General features: G+C 37.9%; 2 pseudogenes; both read right to left on the reverse strand.

Annotated features, from left to right (window-relative positions):
• Window positions 1-5853: 5853 nt before the first annotated feature.
• LOC120143741 lies at window positions 5854-8377 on the reverse strand (annotated as a pseudogene).
• A 2592-nt stretch (window positions 8378-10969) lies between these two features.
• Window positions 10970-17723, reverse strand: LOC120143742 (annotated as a pseudogene).
• Window positions 17724-25664: the final 7941 nt, after the last annotated feature.

Consider the following 25664-nt stretch of genomic DNA (forward strand, 5'->3'; position numbering starts at 1 on the left):
ATTACCATCATCCCATTCTCACCAACATCCATTTCGTTTTGTCATAGCATTCTCATTTGTGAATATCATTAGCTATACTTAGTTACTTTATAATAGTGCATAAACTTTACTCAAGATCTCTCCAATCCCTGTGGATACGATACTCACTCATCACTGTATTACTTATTTGATTGTGTATACTTGCACACATTTCCGCATCCATATATAGTACTCACAAAACGCGGACAAGTTTTTGGCGCCGTTGCCGGGGATTGGCAATTGAAGATGTTGAGTTTAGTTTTTGCACCGTTTTATTTTTTTTATTTGTACATAGTTACTTGTTTTTTTGTTTACCTTTATCAGGTGTTACGTTATCGCATGACCCGTAAAAGACCCAAAGAATCATTATTTCATATTGAACCTGAGGCTCATGTTGTTCAAAATCAGGTGAAGGATCATGCAGTTCTAAATGTCACGACAATTCCAAATGCTGAGAATCCTGCTCGACCACGAACTATTAGAGATCACTTATATCCTACCTTGGACGACCTAAAACTTGCTATTGTAGCTCCCAAGATTCAGGCAACCCAATTCGAGCTCAAACAGGTTATGTTCGACATGTTGGACTTGATTGGACAATTTGGTGGTGCTCCTCATGAGGATGCAAGGCAACATGTTCGGGCATTTTCAGAGGTCTGTGATTCCTTTCGACAACAAGGTGTGCATGAAGATGTGCTAAAATTGAAGTTATTTCCATATTTTTTGAAAGATCACGCCAGGGCATGGCTCAATGGATTACCTTCAGGCTCGATAAGGTATTGGGATGACTTATGCAAAAAAAATTTGCTACGGTATAATCAACCCAATATGAACAACTATCTTAGAAATGTCATAGCATCTTTTCACCAAGGCGATGAAGAGTCTATGCATGAGTGCTGGGACCGATACAAAAGTTTTCTTCGCAAGTGTCCCAATCATGGATTCAACGACTGGACTCAAGTTGTGATGTTCTACAATGGAGTCAATGCACCCACGAGGATGATGTTAGATGCCATGACAAATGGGACATTGCTCAACAAATCACCTGAAGAGGCTTTTAAAATTCTTGATCGAATTGCTAACCATGATTACCAATTTCCCTATTTAAGGTCAAGGATGATGCCAGATGCCTCGACAAATGCATCCAACTCAGCATGTCTATTATGCCATGGCAATCACCATGAGAGCGAGTGTCCGACTAATCAGGAGTCTATAAACTATGTAGAGAACTACAATCGAGGCAACAACCCCTATTCTAACAATCTTGGATGGTGTCAGCGTCCAAACTTCTCGTGGGGAAATCAAGGAACCAACAATGCTAGTCAGCCCGCTAGGCAACAAAACTTCAGTGACTCCCAGGGTTTTCAAACAAATATGCCATGGCATAATTATAATGAGGGAGTACCATTTTCATCCAACATAAGCTCATTGGAGGCCACAATGCAAGATTTTATCGCAACCATGAAGACCATGCTGCATATCCATGCGACCTCTATAAAAAGCCAAGAATCTTTGCTTCAAAGCCACAGCTCGTGTTTGAGGGCCTTGGAAGGTCAGGTTGGAAAAATTGCCATGACATTACATTCTCGCCCACATGGTAGTCTTCCTAGTGATACTGAAGTCACTAAGGTTCAAGATAGGGAGCATTATAGTATGTTCACCTTAAGGAGTGACATCAAAATCTACAAAGATGCTAAGTTTGGGGGGGGAGACACTCGGAGAGCTCGGGCATGAGATTGTGCATGAAGATCCGAAGGTGCAAGATGATTCATATTCACTGAAAAATAATGATGAGGGTTTGAAGAGTACATCCAATGAAGACAAGAAAAATTTTGCCACGGCAAAAGAAAAGCCCCCATCAGTAGGAGTTGATGACCAAAGAGAAACTGCATAATTTTGCCGCAACAAATTGTTATGCGCTGATAATCACTTAAAGCTTGATCAAGAAGACGAAGAGAAGCTCAATGATATTCAAAAGGAGATGAGTCAGTCTAGCTCACCCATAGCTAGACTAGGTATGAAATTTGAACCTTTGGATTCTATTGAATTTACTCATCCCAAACCCCAAGTAACTGTCCATCTGTCTAGACTAGAAATTATAAAAGAATTAAGGAATAGAATGGAGATTAAGGAAAAATTCCCTAATGAGAAATTATTATTTGCCGTGACAATTTTTTGGTATGCTAACATTGTCAATTTTTTTCGTTAGTGTTGTTTTGCTTCCTTACTTGAATAGCCTATGAAAGAACAAGATCATACACGATGGTGGCTACTGTCAAAGGGATGACCTCGACCTCTTCAACGAATTTGCTGCCCAAATGATTTCAAGTTGCCACAGCAAAAATGAGCGAAAAGAGATCTTACTCCACTACCATTCAGCTTCAGGCAAAGAGCACTTTGAAAAAGAGAGGACTACTGCAAAGGTCCTACAATTCAGATGTGAAAGACCCGAAATACCAAGGCAAAATATTTTGAAGGTGGAACTGTTATATGTGTGAGGCATTTTGGTCTACACTGGTGCTCCAATCGAACGTGACAAATCTGCACTCCTCTTGCATGATGTCGAGACTTGCCAAGCATCTTGAATATGCCGTTACATTTTGGATTTACTCATGTGCATAAATAAATGTTTATTTTGTTACTGTTTTTATTCAGTTTCCTTTTAGTTAGCTATTTTATTTTTCTTTGCAAGGTTAGAGTCCATCCAACTTTCAACCGTACCAGCATCAGATTCTGAACATTTCAGCCCACACAACTGCGAAAGCGCACACGTCGCACGACCGTTGCACCACCACAAGCGTAAAGTCAAGGTACCTTGCATTGCATTGCATTGCATTTCATAGCATGTAGTTCAGTTTTGCCTTAGTTTTTAATAAGCATTGAGGACAATGCTTCTCTCAAGTTTGGGGGAGGTAGGGTTCTCAAATCATTGCATGATAGTATTAGTAGAATGAATATGACATGACATTAGTAAGTGGTTGCATTGGTTTTTTGGAATAAATTAAGGATGCCCGATGATGATGAATTCTTGATGGCTAGGATTGAATGTACATGACTGTTGAGGATGATAGAACCAACTCTTGGATTTGCTTCTTTGAAACCCTTGAATACACGATTGTATGTTTTTCATGCTTAAGGAACTTAGAAATTTTTTATAAGAGAATTCTTGCATGTCTTGGCATAAATGATGAAAACCCCATTATGTTAAAAAAATAAAAAAAAGAAAAAATAAAGAAAAAATAAAGTTGTGAATAAATGCTTCAGCATATCTGTAGAGGGACACTCCGCTATGCCATGGCATTTTCTGGAAACTCCAAATAAATAAATAGCAGCTATGGTATATGAGTGAATGAAAGTAGTCACGGGATGACTCTACTTGACTAGCTCGGGGGTGGAAGGTATGCTCCATTTCACCTATAGTGTGGGATGGTAGGTGTGATGGGCTGACTCCCCTCGTAGCAGTGTTAAAAAAAAGCAAAAAGGAAAAGAAAACAATGTGGGAGTAAAAAATTGTAAATGTCGTGGCAAAACAAGAAAGCTTGCGTAGAAAATTTTTAGGTTTGTTAAGCATGGACTGGATACAAACGCACACACACCCACACAAAGAATCTTGCCCTAGGGGGCAGTACTTGATTTCTCAAAATAGTCTATCATGTTGAAGCCAAATGTTCTGAGGGCTGAAATTCTATCCCATATTACTATTTTGCTTCTGAACCTGCCATGGTACTTTTATTTTGCATGATACTATCCATTGCTTGAGGACAAGCAATAACTTAAGTTTGGGGGTGTGATAACTCCGTAAAAAAGTCATATTTGAGACCTTTTCACTTAAGTTATTGACTGTCTAAAAGCACATTTAGGATCATATAGATGTATTTAGGAGCATATAGTTGCATGTGGTGGAATTATGTTTGCCGAGGCATTTTATTTTGTAATTAGTGTTGCGTTATGGGGAAGGTGTTCTGTTTAATGATGTGCAGGATTTGGGAGCAAAGATAAGCAAAAGGGAATTGCCATGACATGATGAGACTACTGAGCAAAATGTGATTGTCGCGACGTCTCGGACGGTATTTCTGGGCAGAAAAAGTCAAAGAATATATTTTTAGTAAGAGTCAGTTGTCATGGCATAAAAAGTGCTTTCTGCAATCAGCCATAAAGGAGGGGCCAATTACCATCTTTGCACCGACTCTCACATAAAAGGAATGAACTTTAGGGTACTAGTGTAATTTTAACACAAAACCCTAGGTTCATTCTCCCCTATAAATAAGAGATGAAGCCTGACTTTTTGAAGAGAGTGGGAGATTTTTAGACAGTCGCCAAGAGCCTAAAAATTCAGAGAAAAAGTTCTCTTTTTTTCCCGTCAATCGTTTTTGCCTTGGCATTCCTCCGCTGACAGGCTATAGGGAGTGGCGAACTAGGCGTCCGAGAAAGAGCTGGATCGTTGGGATTGTTCGTGGTGGCCGAGGGAAGCTCTGGCAGTGCACGTCGAAGGCTTTTCCTCCTTCCCTTTTCTCTTTGTTTTTGTTATTTATTATTTGGGTTGTAAGGAACATATTAACTTTCTTTGTGCTTGCTTATTTCGAACCCCACCATGAACTAATCCTATTTGGTGGGAGTTTATTTTGGATATTTAAGTTTTTCTTTAATGAATGATTGTTTTTCTATGTTATAATCTGTTTTGCTTATGAATTTTAATGCCTTAAGGTTGTAGGAGCTATGAGAGTAGTCATTCCTTAGGTGATTACTTAGTGTTCGAGAGAATGCCTAAGTAGCATATCCTTAGTATTCGAGAGAAACTAGGGAGGAACCACATAAGTAAGGGGTTTCTAGATAGTAACTAGGCCTAATCCAACTTAGAGATAAGGCTATGATTTCATTCGACTAAAAGGAGTAGTGCATGAGCGATAGGTTAGATGTTAATGCTGCCGCAAAAAGGTATTGCCGAGACATATCCTGTTATCTGGACCAATAGGATCCCTGCAGTAGCTAACGCCAATCGGTTTTGCCAAGGCATCTTCAATCTGTCGAGTCCCTTAACTAGAGATAGCATAAGGCACCCTTAGTAAACTCTTTCGGGCAGATAAGGCATAGAAGTAAGACCATTCTGAGAAGTAGACTTAGATTTTCCTAAGTAACTCCCATCACTCATTCCCATAGTAGCTTGTCGTGTGAGGAGTATAAAGTCTTTATAAGCAAATCCGGTATTTACAATTTATTTTGCCTTCGCATTTTCATTTGTTTGCACTGAACATAATATAATTTGCCACGACATCTCCATTTGCTCCCATATTACCATTATCCCATTCTCACCGATATCCATTTCATTTTGTCATAGCATTCTCATTTGTGAATATCATTAGCTATACTTAGTTACTTTAGAATAGTGCATAAACTTTACTCAATATCTCTCCAATCCCTGTGGATACGATACTCACTCATCACTATATTACTTGTTTGATTGTGTATACTTGCACACATTTCCGCATCCATATATAATACTCACAAAACACGGACAGTCTCATTTTGACCTTGTTTCACCAAAGCATCAAGGTCTTCAATTTGTTTCTGAATCCCGGCTAAATCAGATTCTGCCATAGATTGGTTCTTCTTTGGCATGCCCTCAAAAAAAATTTTTGCCAGAATCTTAGCTCTGATTACCAAATTGTTATAGAACAAGAGAAATAGACTGAGGTTCGAGAAAAGAATGAGAGAATTGAGAGAAAGAAACAGTCATTCATTCATTGCATAAGGGAAATTGTTGATTACGCAACAGTTTTATTTAGTTACAAGCTGGTTCAGGGAATCTAAAAAATACCAGCTGGCATGTTATGCTAACAAACTCATAACAGACTGATTTATATCATTTAATTGTTGTTGCAGGTACTGGGCCATTCGTATTGGGCTGCTCCACTTGGTCTTCGACGTCTTCAGCCTGCTTCAACCCCCAGGTAACTTTAATCCCCTTTCTCCTCGTGCTTCAATTCTTCCTTTCATTCCAATTCCCAAATTACATTCCATAATCCCTAACCCTCGTTCCTCTTCCATTCCCAATTCATGTTCATTCAAATCCTGCTCCTTTCCTCGATCTTCCCTTTCTTCTCCAACTACAACACTTCTTGTAAAGCTCTTTTAAGAACTTGAGGTTGTAATATCTGTTGTGCAGTAGAAACTAGAGTTTCCAAATATATTAGGACTCCATTCACATATTCATTACCACCTTGTAAAGGTTCATCAGTCATCCAGTTCACACTCTCAATCAATGTCATGAAACCATAAACCTTTGTCTTGAGCATCCCGGACATCATTTCTTCTGCAGCATTGCAGGCTTTGCTAAGAGGAAACTGCCTCCTACTCCTTTCTGCCATTCTCAAAGGAATGCCTGAAAGTTGTGCCGCATGATGAAAGAAGAAATCGCAAGCACGCTCCAATACAGCCATATTTGCTGCAACCTGCATAGCCTGAGAAACCCCATGGACGGAAGAATTAATAAGCTTCAGAAGAGCCCCGTCCAAAACCTCACTCAAAAGCCGGTCCAAATACTTCTTAACAACATCGTAGAAATCAAAATGCCCACCATGAGACATAAAACTAACAGAGTCTTCAATAAAAGATCTAACAATCCGACAACAATCAGGTCAGTAGATGAAAATGGTGCTGCATAAGGAAATGCCGGAATAATATCCAATGTTTGTATCTGGAAAGATAGAACATTCATCGAATACTCATACTCCTTCTTCATCAACATCTGCTCAAATTTATCAGCAGCGAGTGCTTCTGCAATCTGCTTCCGGCAATCAGACAACAGCAATTCATGGTACTTATCCCTATGCTTACTCAGAACATCAAGCAATGCACCAACAGCGTAGCCATACCTCCGCAACCCCAAACAAACTCACATAATCCTTAATCAGTAACAAGTGATTAGCATTCTGCATCCTTGAAAACTGATCCTCTAAAACAGCGCACATTTTACTAACAGCAGTTTCCCACAAATTCTCGACTTCCATTTTCGAAATTAAACCGCCTCCTGTCCTTAAAACCCGATCTTCAATAATAAAAAATCCCGCAATTTGAGCGAAAAATGTTTGATGAGATTCAAGAAAGGGAGTCATAGAAGATACTTGAAAATCTGACGTTAGTTGAAGTTTCCTGTTCTCAAAGTAATACTGCTTAAATCGGTCTTCGTGTCCTAAAGTTTGATGAATATGATAAGCTTTATAAAGAGGAGTCAAATCAAAACCTAACAAGCCGTTATCACCGTAATTATAACCATCGTTTTCGTCTCCTCCAAGTCCACCTTCATCATCATCTTCTTCTTCTAAAGCATAACTCCGTTCCTCGGCTTGCCTTTGCTTAATTCTCAGATCCACTTCACGTTGCCTAGCAGCTGAGGCTTGTCCGATTGCTAATTGCCCTAAATTGCGACTCACTACGCGAATCTCTACGAGCCAATCGCCGAACTCTCTGCTGGTTTTCCTCTCGATATGAGATCGAATCTCTGGAATCTTGCTCTCTAGCATCCTTTTTAAAGTAGACGATGGCGTTTTATCTTGGAACTCGTTTTCAATCGAGTCTAAACATTTCAAGGCCATGTAGAAACTGCCGTTTGAGAAGTGATGATTAGCTCTTGAGCAAAGTTCCATTAGCTTAATACACAAAGACACTGATTGCAAAGCGGAGTCCACGTTCTTCGAAACATTTTGAGCTTCGACTAAGGAATCAAGGGAAGAAAGCAGGGGACCGGCGACGGATTGGAGTCTTGAGTTGGAGTCGTAGAGAGAAGATTTGAGGGAATCGACGTCGGAGAGAAGAGATCGAAGATCATCGATAGCAAGAATAAAATCTTGGTAGTGAGCTTTGCAAACTTCTTCGATTTCCGATTCTTTTGAACGAGAAAAATGACGGAGGTGGTGAAGCAGGGTTTCAGGCCTACTAGAAGCGAACGCTTTGCGGACGAAAGGGCCGAGGTCATCGCCGTTACAGATAGCGGAAGAAAGGAGGAGCTGTTCCTGCTTTTCGCCGGATTCTCCAGCATCGGCGGCGCCTGGCTCCACTTTGCGACGTGACCTCGTTGACTGCATTTCTTTTAACGGTAACGTTGATGGCGCCATGATGATAGAAAGAGAGAAGTGGGTTGGGTTGGGTTGGGTTGGGTGTGAATCGGGGGGTTTTGGACACCCAAAAATGATGTGTTTGGTTGTTTTGATGAAATTGACACTAGTGTGATGAGAACTGATAGATGGGCTTGTTTGTAATTTCTGTTTTCGGAAGGGAAGAGTAAATATAGACTTTGTTTGACATTTCCCTTGCGTTAAATTCCTCGGCTTGGCCGCCGGAAATTCGGAGAAACGTCTTCAAAGGAAAAAAACGATTACACTTCAAATTAAAATGCCAGTCATCTGATTTAATTATTCTAAGCCCAGCCAGCTAATCGCTACATGCAAAGCTTATCTCAAAATTTTAATTATGATGTAATGATTTTGTATGATAATTTACGTATATGATTGACATAAATCATTCATGTCATAGTATATTATTTTATAATGAATTGAATTTTAAAAAATGATTTTAAAATTGTTTATCGGTGAAAATGATAATTTAATTACTTGATCGGTGATAAGTGATAATTTTTACTTTCAGAAAACAATATCTTATGAAGTTTTGATAAACAAAACGGCTAATTTTCGCTTCTTTTTCATTAATTTTCTTAGCTGTTAACCAAAGCCGTTAAGATCTGATGTTACTAATTAGTATGCTTTAATCGTAAACTAACAACAAACAACAATTTTATGAATCAGGTAGACTGAGTGATGTTTGATGATAGTACCGGCATTAGGTAATAATGGTTTATTTTTTTAATATTAATATGAAGTGATTATAAAATAGTATTTGTTTAAAAAAATTAATTTATAAATAACTAAAATATAACTGTTCTAACTTAAAAAAAATTAAAAATAATTTTTATTTATTACTAAAATCACTTAATGGAAGGGTTCATAATAATTATTTGTTAATTCTCTATATAAATAAGAGAGTCGAAGACAAAGAAAAGAAAATGTTATAAATATAGGGTGTATCCAGAATGTAAGAAACATTGCAGTGATTAGTTAATGGATACCGACTTCTCCAGCAAATTCTGCAGTTATTCCAGCAAAATGAAGTATAAAACCTGGCCCACAAGAGTCCTTGATTGTTGATCAAATTAAAACCAACCATTTCTTTCACAAATCCACCACATATATATGTTTAAGATACGCTATAGTCCAACACACAAAACAATATGTAGATTATGAGAAAGATTATAAAATTAGGGAGTTTAAATCACCAAAAAAGGCCCTCAATTAATTAGGACGTGCGATTTTACTTTTTTCGATGGTTATTATTAGGTATATATTTTATCGTGCTACAAATATTTTTGATCTGAAGTTGATTTAACGTTGATCAGTATTAGTGTAAGAATTTGATTTCTTATGTAATTTTATCTGTGTTATTATGATATGTGTTCTGAATTGTGAAATTCATTGGTTATCAATATGTTCATGAAGACTGTATTTGTGCATATTCCTGAAACTGCTTTGATTTCAATATCACATGTCTTGTAATTTGTATAAGCATGTCATACTTATCTGGTTTCATGGGTTGAGATGTGAATGAGGAACTTCAGTGGTCCATAACTCCTGTTTTAGCAGTTTACAACTCCTTGTGGTGTATCCATCACACGGTTCTCACAAACAGTTTATTTATTTATTTATGAATTTTAGTGATCACCACTTCTATTTATGCAATTTGTCGGATTCTATTTGACGTTTGGTTGATTACGGGCTCTAGAAAACTCGTCTTGTGAAGCTTAGCGGATAATTGGGTAGTTAGGAGCTTATTAGCTCGTGTCTGTACTTGCGAATTAGTTATGTATATTTGTTTGATTTTATGAATACTCTATTTATCTGCATATTTTGATTGTGCTGAATTCAATACCTTATCCCTTTCAGATATTCTAGGATGTGAGGATCAAATCGACATTTGGAAGATCAAAGTCTCGAATTTTATATCACATTTTGTTAAATTATTTTCTAATAAAGGGATAAACATTGAATAAATTATTTGTAAATCTGATTAAATATATGTCAAGATTTTTTTTAACTGAAATCTATATTACTTTAGTGATCAATATAAGCTTTGGGATTCGACCGTAATATCTAGATTGGATCTAGAGGGTTATAGATTAGACTCTTATTTGAACCATTTAAATATTAAATCCTTATTTGAATAATCTAAAAATATTAGACTCGTATTTGAACAATCTCTAAAATAAAAGATTCCTAATCAAATATAAGACCGTGACAAGTATACCAACAGACATCATATTTTCTCTTAACCACTATCTGACGTTGTCGCATAGCACTATCTTTTACGAGAGAGGTAATCCAAATTCGGGTAAATTTTTCTCTCTCCTCTTTTTTTCTCGATTAGAAATCGAATCCTTCTGTTCATCGTTTCTAACAATAAATTAAAGGAGAACAAACAATCACTAGCATCGAGCACGATCATCAACCCAATTGTATATTAAAAAAAACAAACTTTCTTTTATTGGTGAACGTAATTAATAAGCTAATTAACTTCTAAATTGTCAACGCAAGTTTGGTTATTCCCAATTATTAGCTATAATCATTATGGAATACAACACATGTTTAATTTATAGAGACTGCATGATTCATCCGAGTTAAAACCTTCTGTGCTTAAAATTCATTTATTAACAAAATAATATAAAAACACTTGCATCGAATGATTTCTTTTTTGTTAATTATAACTTCCAAAAGAAATTTGTTAGTTACTGTTATCTGTGTAATAGATTGAGCTTCGATCAATTTTTTTCTTTTCCATAAAAAAATAAATTAAGGAGACGTTCTTAAATTGTACAGCAACAGCAAAACAATCGACTTTCTGAGGCATTTACATGTTTATTACGTTATAAAAGCAAAATTGAAAGAAGGCAAAATTCCATGTCATATGAAGGTTTCATTGCAAGGCACTTCAGTGGGTGGCAACCAGTCGTTACCCAACAAGGAACTAGACACCGTAAAGTTAGCAGCATCGGTAGCATTAATCAAATGGTAACCAGGCCATGTGACCCTATTGGACGTGTTGGATCCAGGTCCATTATTGTCATACTCGGCATGGTATAATGTACTAAACGCAAAACTTCCATTCCATTCCTTCCATCCAGCAGGATCTATCAAACTGTCCATGAAACTCTGCATGTATACCGTCCTCGAATACTCCTTCCATGGCCTCCCTTGATGTTGCAGACATGAATCGATGTGCCTGTGTTCTGGTTCGGATCAGTGTGCCCTTGTGCAGTGATTGCATTGAACTGATCCTTCATTGGTTGTCGAGGATACATGTTGCAGTTCTGAAAAACAACCGCAGCGTTTCTGAAAATGAAATCAACGGTACCATAGATATCACATTCCCTATAGAACTGCCTTAAGGAATGAGTATATAAAGTGTCCTGGTATCCTTCAAAACTGCAACTATAGAATGTTGACAAATCAGCCCCGTTTCAAACTGCGACAGCCTGGTGCTTGATCGCTCCGGCAGTGTTCTGGAATGTTATGTTTACCGCAATAAAATTTGAAGCTGCCACAGCTGTAATATTAAACACAATTTATCAGATCATTAAGCTATTATGCAGTTTCACATGTAGTTTATTGAATAATTACCAAAGGTTGCAGAGTTAAATGTTGTCCAACCATCGACAACGCTATGGTTTCCGTTGATAATTGTCTGGTTGATTCCGCCACCGACCATCATCAAGTATTTTTTGTTCTGAGGAATTGAAATGTACTCTTGATAAACACCAAAAGCGATGTAAATCAAAAAGTAACCTAATAGACCATTGGTGTTGTTTGGTGCTGCCGATATAGGATCGTTTATGGTAGTGAAATTTCCGCTACTGTCCTGACTCACCACCGTGACGTTACTGATTAAAACATCATTGGGAGCAGTTGACTGAAGAAGCTTCCTTCGGTTTACGGTTTAGTAAATTGTCGACCGTGTCCGGCTAGACATTTGCAAACGCCAATTTTTGAAACCTATATGCATATTATTGGGTTGCCGTGCGGTCGGTTTTTTTCCTCTTAGGAACCCACCCTATTGTAAAAAGGGCCAGAGAAACACTATGGAGTTTTGTGTCGTTTAACAGAGGATCAATTAGGCCGTTCCTTATGCTCCGAGCTGAATCAGTCGATTGTATGCTGTCCAGACAGGTTTCCTGGTTAGTTATAACAGCACTAAGGAAGTTCTGTATGTCATCAGTGTTGTGGAATTCAGGTTAATTTCCACCAATAATAACAAATTAACCTTAAAAACTATTATTTAGGTGACTAGTGTGAAAACGATTGTACTAAAAATCACCTCAAGGTAGATTCCCAGGAAAGAGGAGGGGTTACAATGGTCTCTCTTAAAACCCACTTTCTTTAGACAGAACTACAATACAAGTAATTTTAATAGGACAATAATTAATAACAACTATACCCGATAATAGCTATTAAATAGACATAAAAAAGAACATCAAAACTTAACGAGGTTCGGCCAAAATTATGCCTATGTCCTCAAACACGACTAAAATAATATTTCACTAATAGAGGAAATATTACAAAGAGAAAGAGTACAAATAGACTTTAATAGTGAAAAAGGCTTATATTTGTGTATAAGTGGTATCTGCAAATTCATCTTTCAATTTGTAACAATATTGACCAAGTCTAAACAATGTTTAAACTTGACCGCAGTTACCACTTTTGTCAACATATCAGTAGGATTCTCAGTGTTTCGAATCTTCTGGATTATGACTCCACCTTCTTTGCATGGTAAACCTGGTTCTTTGCTAAATGAATAGCACTCTGATTGTCACAATGCACTTTGCTGTGCTTCTGTTCCATTCCCAATTCACCAAGCAACCCTTGAAGCCAAATTGCCTCCTTCACAGCCTCTGTAACTGCCATATACTCTGCCTCTGTAGTAGACAAAGCCACTGTTGACTGTAAGGTGGACTTCCAACTGATTGGTGCCTTTGCAAATGTAAACACATAACCAGTAGTTGATCGACGCTTGTCCAAATCACCTGCATAGTCTGAATCACAATACTCAACTACACACTGACCATCTTGTTTGTCCTGTTGAAAGACCAAACCAACATCTATGGTGTTCAAAATATACCGCAAAATCCATTTCACAGCTTATCAATGCTCATTTCCAGGATCATGCATATACCTGCTCACAATCCCAACTGCCTGTGAAATATCGGGTCTCGTACACACCATTGCATACATCAAGCTACCAACAACACTTGCATATGGAACTTTTGAAATGTATTCCCGTTCTGCATCATCCTTAGGTGATATGGATGCACCGAGCTTAAAATGAGGAGCAAGAGGTGTACTAATTGGTTTTGACTTCTTATTCATGCCAAAACGTTTTAGTACCTTCCTCAGATATTCTTTCCAAGACAAACAAAGTCTCCCCAATTTCTTATCCCTTGATATCTCCATGCCTAGAATCTTCTTCGGTTCACCAAGATCCTTCATCTCAAACTCCCTGTTCAATTGAGTCTTTAGTTTCACAATTTCTGTCTGACTCCTGGAAGCTATCAACATATTATCAACATAAAGAAGAAGATAAATATAGGATCCGTCTTGTAGTTTTTATAAATACACACAATGATCATATTTGCTTCTTGTGTACTTCTGTCCTATCATAAACTTGTCAAATCGCTTGTACCACTGCCTTGGAGATTGCTTCAAACCGTACATCGATTTTTCTAATTTGCACACCATCTTTTCTTTTTCAGCAACTTTGAATCCATCTGGCTGAGTCATGTAGATTTCCTCATCCAAGTATCCATGTAAAAATGCAATTTTTACATCCATCTGAACTAGTTCCAAATCCAACTGCGCTACCAAAGCCAACAAAATTCTGATGGAGGAATGTTTTACAACTGGAGAAAATACTTCATTATAATCAACTCCCTCCGTTTGAGCGTAGCCTTTAGCCACCAATCTTGATTTGTAGCGGATGTTATTCTTGTCAGGAAATCCATCTTTCTTTGTATATACCCACTTGCACCCAATTGTCTTCTTTCCCTTCGGAAGACTAGCTAGTTTCCATGTCTGATTCTTTTGAAGGGATTGCATTCTTCATTCATAGCGATCCTCCACCTTTTATGTTATGAACTTTGGACTGCTTCATTAAAAGTGGCATGAACGTCATCAATTGCAATTGGTGATGCAAAAGAGACCATATCAGCATAATGAGCAGGTTGTCTAATGATCATCTTTCCATTTCTGAGTGCAATTGATTCATGTTGCTGTGGAGGTTCTTGGGTATGAACTTCTTCTTCATCTGACTCTTCTTCTACCATAGGAGAGTCAATGCCAATTTCTTTACTGGTTGGGACAATTCTGCTTCTTTTAAACTCCACATGTTTGGGAGTTCCATCTGTCTGCTCCAATTTTTCTGAAGTCACCTTTCTCAACATGGTAGATTCATCAAAGGTAACATCCCTGCTGAAGATTATTTTCTTTGTTTCTGGACACCAAAGACGATAGCCTTTCATACCAGAGGTGATCCCCATAAAGATCGCCTTCTTTACTCTTGGATCCATCTTTGACTCCTTAACATGGTAGTATACAGTGGAACCAAACACATGTAAGGAATCATAATCTGTAACAGGTTATCCAAACCATTTCTCTAATGGTGTATTACTACCAATAGCAGTCGATGGTAAGCGGTTGACAAGGTGACAAGCATAGACCAAAGCCTCAACCCAAAATTCTTTGCCTAACCCAGCATTAGACAACATACATCGAACCTTCTCCACTAATGTCCGGTTCATACGCTCTACCATCCCATTCTATTGTGGTGTAGATCTGACAGTGAAATGCCTGACAATACCTTCTTCTTCACAGACTTTCAGAAATGGATCATTTTTGTACTCTCCACCATTGTCTGTACGGAGACGTTTGATTTTTCTGTCTGTTTGAGTCTCCACCATCTTTTTCCATTTAAGGAAATATCCTAGCACCTCATCTTTTGTCTTAATTGTATACATCCAAACTCTCCGGGAAAAATCATCCACAAAGGTGACATAATAGTGCGTTCCTCCCAATGAAGTTGTCTTGGAAGGCCCCCATACGTCTGAATGAACATAATCCAAAATACTTTTAGTATCATGGATTTTTGTTCTAAATTTCACCCTCGTCTTCTTCCCTTTGATGCAATGCTCACAAAAAGCTAATTTGCAAGCCCGAGTACCCTTCAATAATCTTTGATCTATCAGCAATTTCAAGGATTTTCACCAATATGCCCTAAGCGCATATGTCATAACTTGGTTGCTTCTGACTCCTCTTCATCAGTAGAAGCTGCCACTGTTGTTGTCCTAACAATTGTACTACCCAGAAAGTAATACACATTGTTTCTTTTCTGGATTCCCTTCATTATCACCAGTGCACCAGAGATAATCCTCATAATCCCATCTTTTGCCCTCACTTCTAAACCTTTTGACTCTAAGGTTCCCACAGAGATGAGATTTCTCATTAAACCTGATACATAATGGACACCTGTTAAGGTTCTGATTGATTCATCCTGATTCCTCAAGCGAATTGAACCAATCCCAAGTGTGTCAAAAGGGGAATTATTTGCTGTGTAGACAATTCCACCTTTTAGTTATTTAAAATCAAAGAACCATTCTCTATTGGGGGTCATATGGTGGCTACAAGCTGAATCTAACAGCCATGAACTGGAACAGCTGGTTGATGGCGTAGCAGCGAATGCGAAATCTGAATCTGCATCATCATACTCGACCTCATTTGATTCTGAGACAACCTTTCCCCTTTCAGGTTTGCCTTTATTCTTTAGCCTGGGACATTCTTTCTTCCAGTGCCCTCTTTCTCTACAAAAGGCACATTTATCTTTGCTCAATCTGGAATTTGACTTCGATCTCTCTCTCTTTCCTTTATTCTGACTCTTCGAACGGCCTCTAACAACAAGAGCTTCTACTTCGACACTTGTGTTTTCTTGTTTGTCTTTCTTTCTCAATTCATAACTATACAAGGCAGCAGTTACTTCACTGAGAGACACATAAACCTTTCCATGAAATAGAGTAGTTTCAAGATACTCAAACTCATCAGGAAGTGATCCCATCAACATCAGAGCCAGATCTTCGTCTTCAAAAGTCACGTTAATATTCATCAGATCAGTCACCAGCTGATTAAAGCTAGTAATGTGATCATTCATAGTGGTACCTGGTACATAGTTGAAGCGGAACAATCTATGTTTCATGTAGAGCTTGTTCTGGCCGCTTTTCTTCAAAAATTTCTCCTTCAGTGCCTTCCACAATTTACTTGCAGATATTTCCTTAGAAAATGCATACTTCTGCTCTCTAGAAAGACACGATCGAATAGTACCACATGTTAATCTATTGATCCTCTTCCGTTGTTTCTCCTCAACATCATCTAGTTTCTCTCCTTCAATAGCAATGTTTAGACCCTACTGAAATAGGGCATCTAGAACCTCACTTTGCCACATGTCGAAATGACTGGTGCCATAAAAAATTTCCACTGCAAATCTAACATTTGTCACAACATTTCTTGTGGATGTTTTTGTGTTGTCTGACATTTCTACTACAAACTCTATTTAATAGCTGTCAATGCGGAATGTCAATTATCCCAAGGAAATTTTTTATGATATGGAAGATCAGCCTAAGCCGCAACCACATAGCATACTAAAATAAACCAAGAGCTCTGATACTAATTGTTGTGGAATTTGAGTTAATTTCCACCAATAATAACAAATTCACCTTGAAAACTATTATCTAGGTGACTAGTGTGAAAACGATTGTACTAAAAATCACCCCAAGGTAGATTCTCAGGAAAGAGGAGGAGTCACAATGGTCCCTCTTAAAACCCACTTTCCTTAGACAGAACTACCAAGACAAGTAATTTTAATAGGACAATAATTAACAACAACTATACCCGATAATAGTTATTAAATAGACATAAAAGAGAACACCAAAATTTAACGAGGTTCGGCCAAAGTTATGCCTATGTCCTCGAACACTACTAAAATAATATTTCACTAATAGAGAAAATATTACAAAGAGAGAAAGAGTACAAATAATCTTTAATAGTGAAGAATGCTTATATTTGTGGGATGCTAAACAAAGGAGGAAGAGCGCTCTATTTATAACAAAAGAATTTCTCTTCCTCCTTATACACAACAAATGTGAGATTTTGCCAAAAAAACCAACAATCAACTTCCCTAGAGGACAGAGTTTCACTAGTGGCGTTGACGGTTTTAAAGGCGCTCAAAAGGAAACCCATGTTCAGGCCAACTAGAAAGCGGCAATCCTCTAGAGAACAATTGGCGGATGCCGATAAAGACAACCAATATTCATTTCAATACTCTTCAACTAAGTCGTGGAACTTTCGGGACCGTGACAGAGATTTGCGAACAGAGAATCGACCATATTCATAGACATTGGTGGTTCGATTAGGAATGATTGATCTGCAATAGGCAGGATCTGGGGTGGACTTGCAAATGGTACCTGGTGAGACAGGATCATATGGGGAAGCATCAGCAAGCGACGGAGAAAGGAAGAAAGGAAGAATGAAGAAAGACAATGTTAGAAGATAGCAGAGCTTGGAAGCCATAGGTTTTGATTGTTTAATAAAAGAGAGGTGAGCTGATTTTACAAAAATTGTTGATGGCATTAGAAGTATTTAAAGAGAAGAACATGGGTTTATTTATTGTATGTAATATTTTTAACATATGCATATAATTATATAACTACATGAAACATGCATATTTAGTAGTTTGTTCCCCTACACACATGCAGAGGCTGCTTACTCGTAGGAGTCTGAAAATAATCTATAAATACAGCATGAATGGTCCGAACTCCATAATATGGGTTGTGTGGTAAACTAAATATTTAGTGCAGTTCAAGAAATGGAAACATTGAGAAGCAAGCAAGGCGTTCAAAGACATTAAAATATTTTACAAGTTGGTTTTGTTGCGTAGGTCAACGAGACAAAACTTAGAGATCACAATACACCGCGCAAGCCAATACTTTGGATCGACTTAATAGGGAATTACAAACTCGTAATCATACATATAAGTTTAACTTCAAACATATGTAATGAGAGGCTTACTAATCAAATATGATTAGGTGAATTATTATACATGTGCTCCTCAAGTATAATGAATATTTATATACTTTACCCTTAATTTTTTATATGTTTAATTTATCCTATAATAATAATTTATAGAATATCTCAAATTTAATGTCCTGAATGATCTCAAGATTTTATTTATTCATGTTTAAGGATAAATTCGACTCCATAATTAAGTGCAGGGTTTCCTTGTATGTATCACCTTCCTTAGATATGGACTTCGCGCCATCGCCCATATTTGTATTACTTTTTTTGATAAATAAGAGTGTAGCAAGCATCAAGCGAGGACCGACATTCCTGGGCCATTGTCATCCATCTACAAAACCGAAGCAATCCCCAGGGGTGGGTTGGAGTAAACAGGATTTGCAATTCCTCTTGTACCAGCCATCTTAGCTAGCTTATCAGCAACTTTATTAACATCTTTGTAGACATGGACAAATTGCACATTCCAGTCTCGACTCAAAAGATCAGACACACGATCTAAAAGGGTGAAGGATCCCAGCTTGTGCTTTCTTTTGAATGATCCGAATAGTCTCCAAGCTATCCACTTCCACAATGACTTACCTCTCGCCAAGATTCCAAGCATGGAGTAAGCCTTCATGCACTCCCAGAGCTCCGCTTCAACAACAGGGCAAATACCAATTTTCTTTGAAAAGCCAAGTGACCAGTCACCCTGCGAGAACGAATAAGACCCCCCACAAGAGGCGAAACCATCCGTACTACTATTACGAGTACCGTCAGTATTCACCTTACACCAGTTTTGAGGAGGTGGATACCATCGTATATTCACGTTATTAACCCGATTGGGGTTCTTAATTGAAGCCATGGCCGACTCAGGAGCTCTGATTGCTTCAAGCTGGAGCCGCCTGCTCTACTTCAATGAGATGGGTGGGGAAATGTTGAATAATTACTTTTTCCTTCCTCCAGCGGCCATCTACAATCAACGTAACTAGCCTATCCAATTCAGTTCATCATAAAGCAGTTGACTGGTTGTCATACGGTAGTAACGGTACAATGTTGCAATCATGCCCAGATTTAGTTCCAGAGTCCAGACGGACCAATATATGATGTAATTATATATTCCATATAGATAATCATACGTTCCGTTATGATAGTATTCCATGAGATAATACTTTCTCAATTTCGTTTGGTTATCAATTTCGTTCGGTTAATTAACCGAATTCGAACCGAATTAACCGTTAATCGAATTCTAAATTTTTTTAACCGTTAACCGACCGAATTAAATCGGGAATCGAACCGAATTAACCGAACTAATTCGATTCAATCGGTTAACCGAATTAATTCGGTTATTTGAACACCCCTACCTTCATTGGAAAAAGAAGTGCTCAGCAATCATTGTTTTAATTTGGCGATTTTTCCCAAAAATTACCGGTGATCGGTATATATACTAATCTAACACCGGTCAGATTATATTTCTCGATCTAACACCCGTAGCAGTAAAGCGCGCCCCTGAACCGCGCTATATGATGATTTGGCGCCACGTGGAGTATAGCGCGCGCGCTATACGCTGACTGAGTTACACGTGGGGTATAGCGCGCCCCCTGCTCCGCGCTATACGCCACGTAGGGGTATAGCGCGGATCAGTAGCCGCGCTATACGCCGTACCAAAATTATATTTAACGCGGTCCTTGATCCGCACTATATAATAATTACATACAATGCAGTGCAGGTACCGCGCCTTATATGTTTATAAATACCTCCCGTTCTCGCATCTATCCTCATATCTCCTCGCATCTCTCCTCTCTTATAAATTAATACAACAATTCCGTCAACGAGTAATAATTCTGGCAATCTTCTTATATTTGATTTAGAAGTTCGTGCGATTTTTCGTTATAAGGTAATTTTGTTATAATTTTTTAATTATACTTATTGTTTATTATCATTATTTGAAAAAATATTATACTAATTATTTTTAATTAATTTTTATGTTTGTAAAATTGAAAAGCGGGAGCATACGTCAAAATAGTTTTGCGGTGCAGGTAATAATATAAAATTATATTATTTAAATTATTTACGTTGATGTGTAAAAAAAATTTTGTGTTATATTTTCGTTCATATATAATTTATTTAATCAGGTTTGTTTAAGTTATTTTTTTGTAGATATAATATTGCCGCACTTTTAAACTCAAAGAATGACGCGACTTTCAGCTATTGTTTATTATGATGGTGAAATTCGAGAATATGAAACCGGTGTTGTTTTCGTATCAAATGAGCATGTTAAAATATCATTCAAGAGAAACATAACTCTTGAGGAGCTGAAAACGAAGATTTCGGGAAAGATTCATGTTGGAAGTAACAGAAGAATGTCGTCGTTGCAGTATAGATTTCCAACATCATTGTTGCCATTAACTTATACAGCGTTCGAACTTTCGAACAATGATGATGTTCAAATGATGGTTGAAGCTCAAAGTAATTATTCAGACGCCGCTATTGAGATGTATGCACATTTTGTTCAAGTGTGTGTTGTTCGGGGTCAATCTTTAAGCGCACACTATGGGCTGGCTGAACAAGTTGATCAAGTTGACAATCTGACTACAGTAATGTGTAATGATTTTAATGCCATAATGGGGAGACATTCATCCGCAACTCCTTACGATATGTACCGAGGTGGGTCCACTAACAATCCGTATAGCAACACCGCGTCCAGTTCAAGGGGAAGGCATTCATCTGCAAATTTCTTTGACCATATGGAGTGTCATCGACGCAACCATCTGTGCAGTTTTCATTTGACACGATGGTTTCAAGCTCCAGGGGGAGGCATTCAATTGCGAGCTTTTTCGATCTCAATGTCGATATGCCTTCCAGTTCAAGGGAAAGGCGTGCAAGTATTAGTAAGTTCTTCGACCTAAATGTGGAGAGCATGGAGGAACCATCATCTCCACCAGAAAAACCGCTTCGTGAGCCTGGTGCGGATGGTGCTGAGACTGGACTATTCATTCACCCGGAATTACCACAATTCAACTCCGATGATGATGAAGTTCTAGGAAATGTGGCACAAACTGACCCTCCTGCACACATGTATGAAGCTGATTATGGTGCAATGTACGGGTCATAATTTGCGGATATGCCTCATCTAGGTGACTATGGATATTACTCATCAATAAATAATGGTGAGTTATCTTTAGGCATGGAGTTTTCAAGCAAAGAAGAAGCGATGATGGCTATAAAAAATTACAATATCCGTAATTCTGTTCAATCCAGAGTCAACCGATCGACGACCGAAAAATATGTATGCTACTGTGCCCGACGTGAAAACGGATGCAATTGGATTGTTCGCGTATCGAAAATGAAGAGGAAAAATAATATATGGGAACTAACAGTATACAACGGTCCTCACACATGTTGTGCTGGAGGGGTCAACCAAGATCATCCCAACTTAGACTCTGAAGTGATATGTCAAGTCATCATGCCCATGGTAAAAGCAAGCTCTCATATAGCTGTTGCAGTGTTGATTTCAGCTATACAATCGCAGTATGGATACACCGTCTCCTATAAAAAAGTTTGGTTGGCAAAACAAAATGTCATTGTCAAACTTCATGGCGAATGAGATGCATCTTAAAACGAACTTCCAGGTTGGTTTAGGCTGGTGTGGACGTTGAATCCTGGGACAATTGTGGACTTCGAAACCTCCTATGCATACCATAATGATCGAGTTCTTCGCGATCGATGCCAATTCTACCGGGTTTTTTGGAGTTACCCACAGTGTGTTAATACTTCCAAATACTGCAAGCCTGTGGTCCAGATCGACGAGACTTTCTTTTATGGAAAATACAAGCAAGTTTTATTATTGGCAGTTGTCCAAGATGGCAATCGCAACATTCTTCCAGTTGCTTTTGCTCTTGTTGAAAGAGAAGATACAGATTATTGGGCTTTTTTCCTCCGAAATTTACGTGCACATGTTATCACGAGGGAAAAAATCTGTTTCATTTCAAATCGCGGAGCTGGGATCAAAGCAGCAATGTAGTCTTTGGGTCCAATGTGGCAACCACCCTTTGTCCAACATAGGTATTGTCTCCGACATATTGCTGCGAACTATCATGGAAGGTACAAGAAGAATGATGAGCGTCAATTAATTGTGCGCATGGGTAAGTGAAAGCAAGTTAGTAAGTTATACATTTTTTTATCATTTTAATTTTGCAAAGAAAGTAAGTTAGTAAGTTATACATTTTTTGATCAGGTTACGAACTACTTCCTCGAACGTTTGAATCAATGCTTCAAGATTTGCAGGCGAAGAACGAGGAAGGATACGATTACATCAGCCTCATCGATAAAGAAATGTGGACGAACGCACATGATGGTGGATATCGATATGGACACATGACAACCAACTTGGCTGAGACAATCAATTCAATCTTAAAGGGTGTACGTCACTTACCTGTAGCGGCTTTGGTAAAAACTACATATTTTTGTTTGGGGGCGCTTTTTGCGAAGCTCGGGGGACAAGCTCAAACCTGGATGCAAGGCGGTCATGTCTATCACCCTAGATTAGTTGCAGATCTACAGGAAAAAAATTGCTGCATCAAATGGAATGTCTGTAACAAGCTTCTCAAGATGGCATAAAATGTTTCGTGTCACAGAGTTGTCGCGACCTCTTCAAGGGATTGAAGCTGTGTCGTTAAGAGTAAATCTAAGGGACAGAACATGACTGCGGGTTTTTTCAAGCTCTGAAGTATCCATGCTCTCATGTGATAGCATCTTGCTCGCATACACGTCAAGACTATAACCATTTTGTGGATCCTGTATACCTACTATATGAAGTTTTTAAGGTATACGAATTTCAGTTTCCCCCCATAGGTAATGACAAAGACCCTGATGAGGTTCAAGATTGGCTTCCGATTGTACCAAATCCGAGTTTATTGAGGGAGCGTGGTCGTCCAAAATCCAATCGAATTCATTGTGATATGGATATTCGAGAAAGATCTAGACAAGACAGAAGATGTGGCCATTGTAGAAACCCAGGACACACTAGAAAAACATGTCCACTTCTGTTGTCATCAAGTAACAATTGATGAGGAAATGATGTATTTGTTTATCAAATAATAATTCTTGTATTTTAATTTGCATTTACTTCAAGTTAATGTCATTCGATAATCGCTGATGAAGATTAAAAAAACGAACACAATCATTAAATTTTATCAAACTAATAACAATTTGGTATTTAAATACAACAAACTTACAATAAGAATTAAATGGTAAATGATAATCAAATTACAATAACTGATATTAAATGGAAATAAACAAAATTAAATGAAATATATTAAAAAAAAGTCCAACAAATTTAACAAAATAAAGTAAGTATTAAATGATAAATAATAAAAAATTACAATTAAACAAAATAAAGTAAATACAAATATAATAAAAAAAATATATCGATGCCTGCGTCGCGAATGTGTTCCGCAGGGCTGTGGATGTCGGTCTCGAGGAGGATTTCTTCGTATAACTGGTTCTGACTCATCGTTGTCATCGTCGACGTCGTCGTCACCATCGTCATCGTCGTCGTCCTGAGCAGGTACATTAGGTTGATGAGGAGCTGATGGCGATGAAGCACCTCCATAGAATAAGGACCCTGGAGGTGTATGACTGACTATCCCACCGGCCTGCGAAAACTGGGAAAACCCAGACATCGCTGAGTGTGAAAACTGTACAGGAGGTGTCTGTGTTGCGGCCATGGGTGATGAGACTGAACCCGCCAAATATCCAGTATATGAACCCCAAGTCAGATCTACAAACATAGACCCATAATAGCCTCCAGGATGGGTCATCTGTGACGGTGGCGGGGTCATAAAACCAGGTGAAGGCGGCAGCATCTGGTAATGGAAAGGCGATGGCGGCATCATATATGGCTGCGTTGGCTGCTGGAAAGGTACTGCTGGTGCAGCTGAGGATGAACCGGAAGCACATGCTCTCCGTCCACGAGTCGGGGGACGATGGTGCTGTGTCGGTGAACGTCTTTGTTGACGTCGTGGAAAGGTATTTGAGATAGAGTGCCTTCCATTATATATCTGTAAAAGAATTATATTAATAAAATATTAAATAAAGTAAATACATAATAGTAAAAATATTATAAAATATATATTAAAAAGATAGAGTATTTGAGATAAATTTAGAGAATTTGAGAGAATTTGGTGTGATAAAAGTGATTGAGGATGGAGGCATTTATAGGGAGGATAGGGACGTGAAGGGATGGGTATTTAGGGGTATAGAGCGTCCCCTGCATCGTGCTATACTCCACATGTCAGATACCCAGGTATAGCGCGGATCAGGGGGCGCGCTATACCCACGTGGTGCCAGATCATCGTATATCGCGGGGCAGGGGCGCGTTATACCCACGTGGCGTCAAATCAGCGTATAGCGTGATTCAGGGGACATTCTTTACTACTACGGGTGTTAAATCAAAAAATATAATCTGACCGGTGTTAAATCGATAAATATATCGATCACCGGTGATTTATCGAGAAAATTGCCTTTTAATTTAGCTCTGAAATGTACAAACCGAATTTGCCAGTGATGATGTGCAGTGGCCCATTGTTGGCCCCTCCCCCCTTTATCAAGAAATTCATACGACAACAGTTCATCAATGTCGAATGGCTTTATCACGTGAAAGCATGAGCATGGCGTTTGGCTTACGTACCAGTACCACAAGCTGGCTTTTAATATTCTCACGTACATTTCTTCCCTACTTTCAAAAAAAGTTTTGGCACCTCTTCGTATTTTGAATCTCATGCTATATTTTTAAATTATTTAAATTCTTCCTTTACTCATTGAATTTTAATTTGTATACCTAGTTTGTCATTAAATTTTTTAAAAAGTTTAATTTTAGTACTAAGCTTTTCACATTGTCTTTTTGGGTAAAGTATATCATCGGTCACTTAACTATGCTCAAATTATAATTTTGGTTATTGAACTTTCAAATGTTATAAAATGATAATCAAATTTATCAACTTGTCATAAAATAATCACTATCACGCTATAGTAAGTGTAAAATTTTGATAAATTTAATGATCAATTTGTAATAATTCGATAAAATATAATGATCATTTTGTATCATTTATATAAATTTAATGACAATTTTATAACTTTAAAAATATAATAACTAAAACGATCATTTGACCATGTTTAGTGACCTTTGATGAACTTTATCCTTGATTTTTGTATCTGATCATTAAATCATTCATAATAAGTTTACGTGGCCATTTGATGCTGATGTGGAAATCAACAAATAAAATTTTTTATTCTACCTCATCGTATTTTTCATTAAAATTACTAATTTTTGTCATTTATTTTCAACTGCCATAAAAAATCACCATTATCCAGTATTTTCTGAAACCAACCTAAATACCCATAAACTCGTGAAGTTAAATATAAAAATCCTTATTTTTAGAATTTGATACTTTCTCATAT

This window comes from Hibiscus syriacus, unplaced genomic scaffold (assembly GCF_006381635.1).
Source record: "Hibiscus syriacus cultivar Baekdansim isolate YM2019G1 unplaced genomic scaffold, ASM638163v2 tig00110863_pilon, whole genome shotgun sequence".
Taxonomy (NCBI): Eukaryota; Viridiplantae; Streptophyta; class Magnoliopsida; order Malvales; family Malvaceae; genus Hibiscus; species Hibiscus syriacus.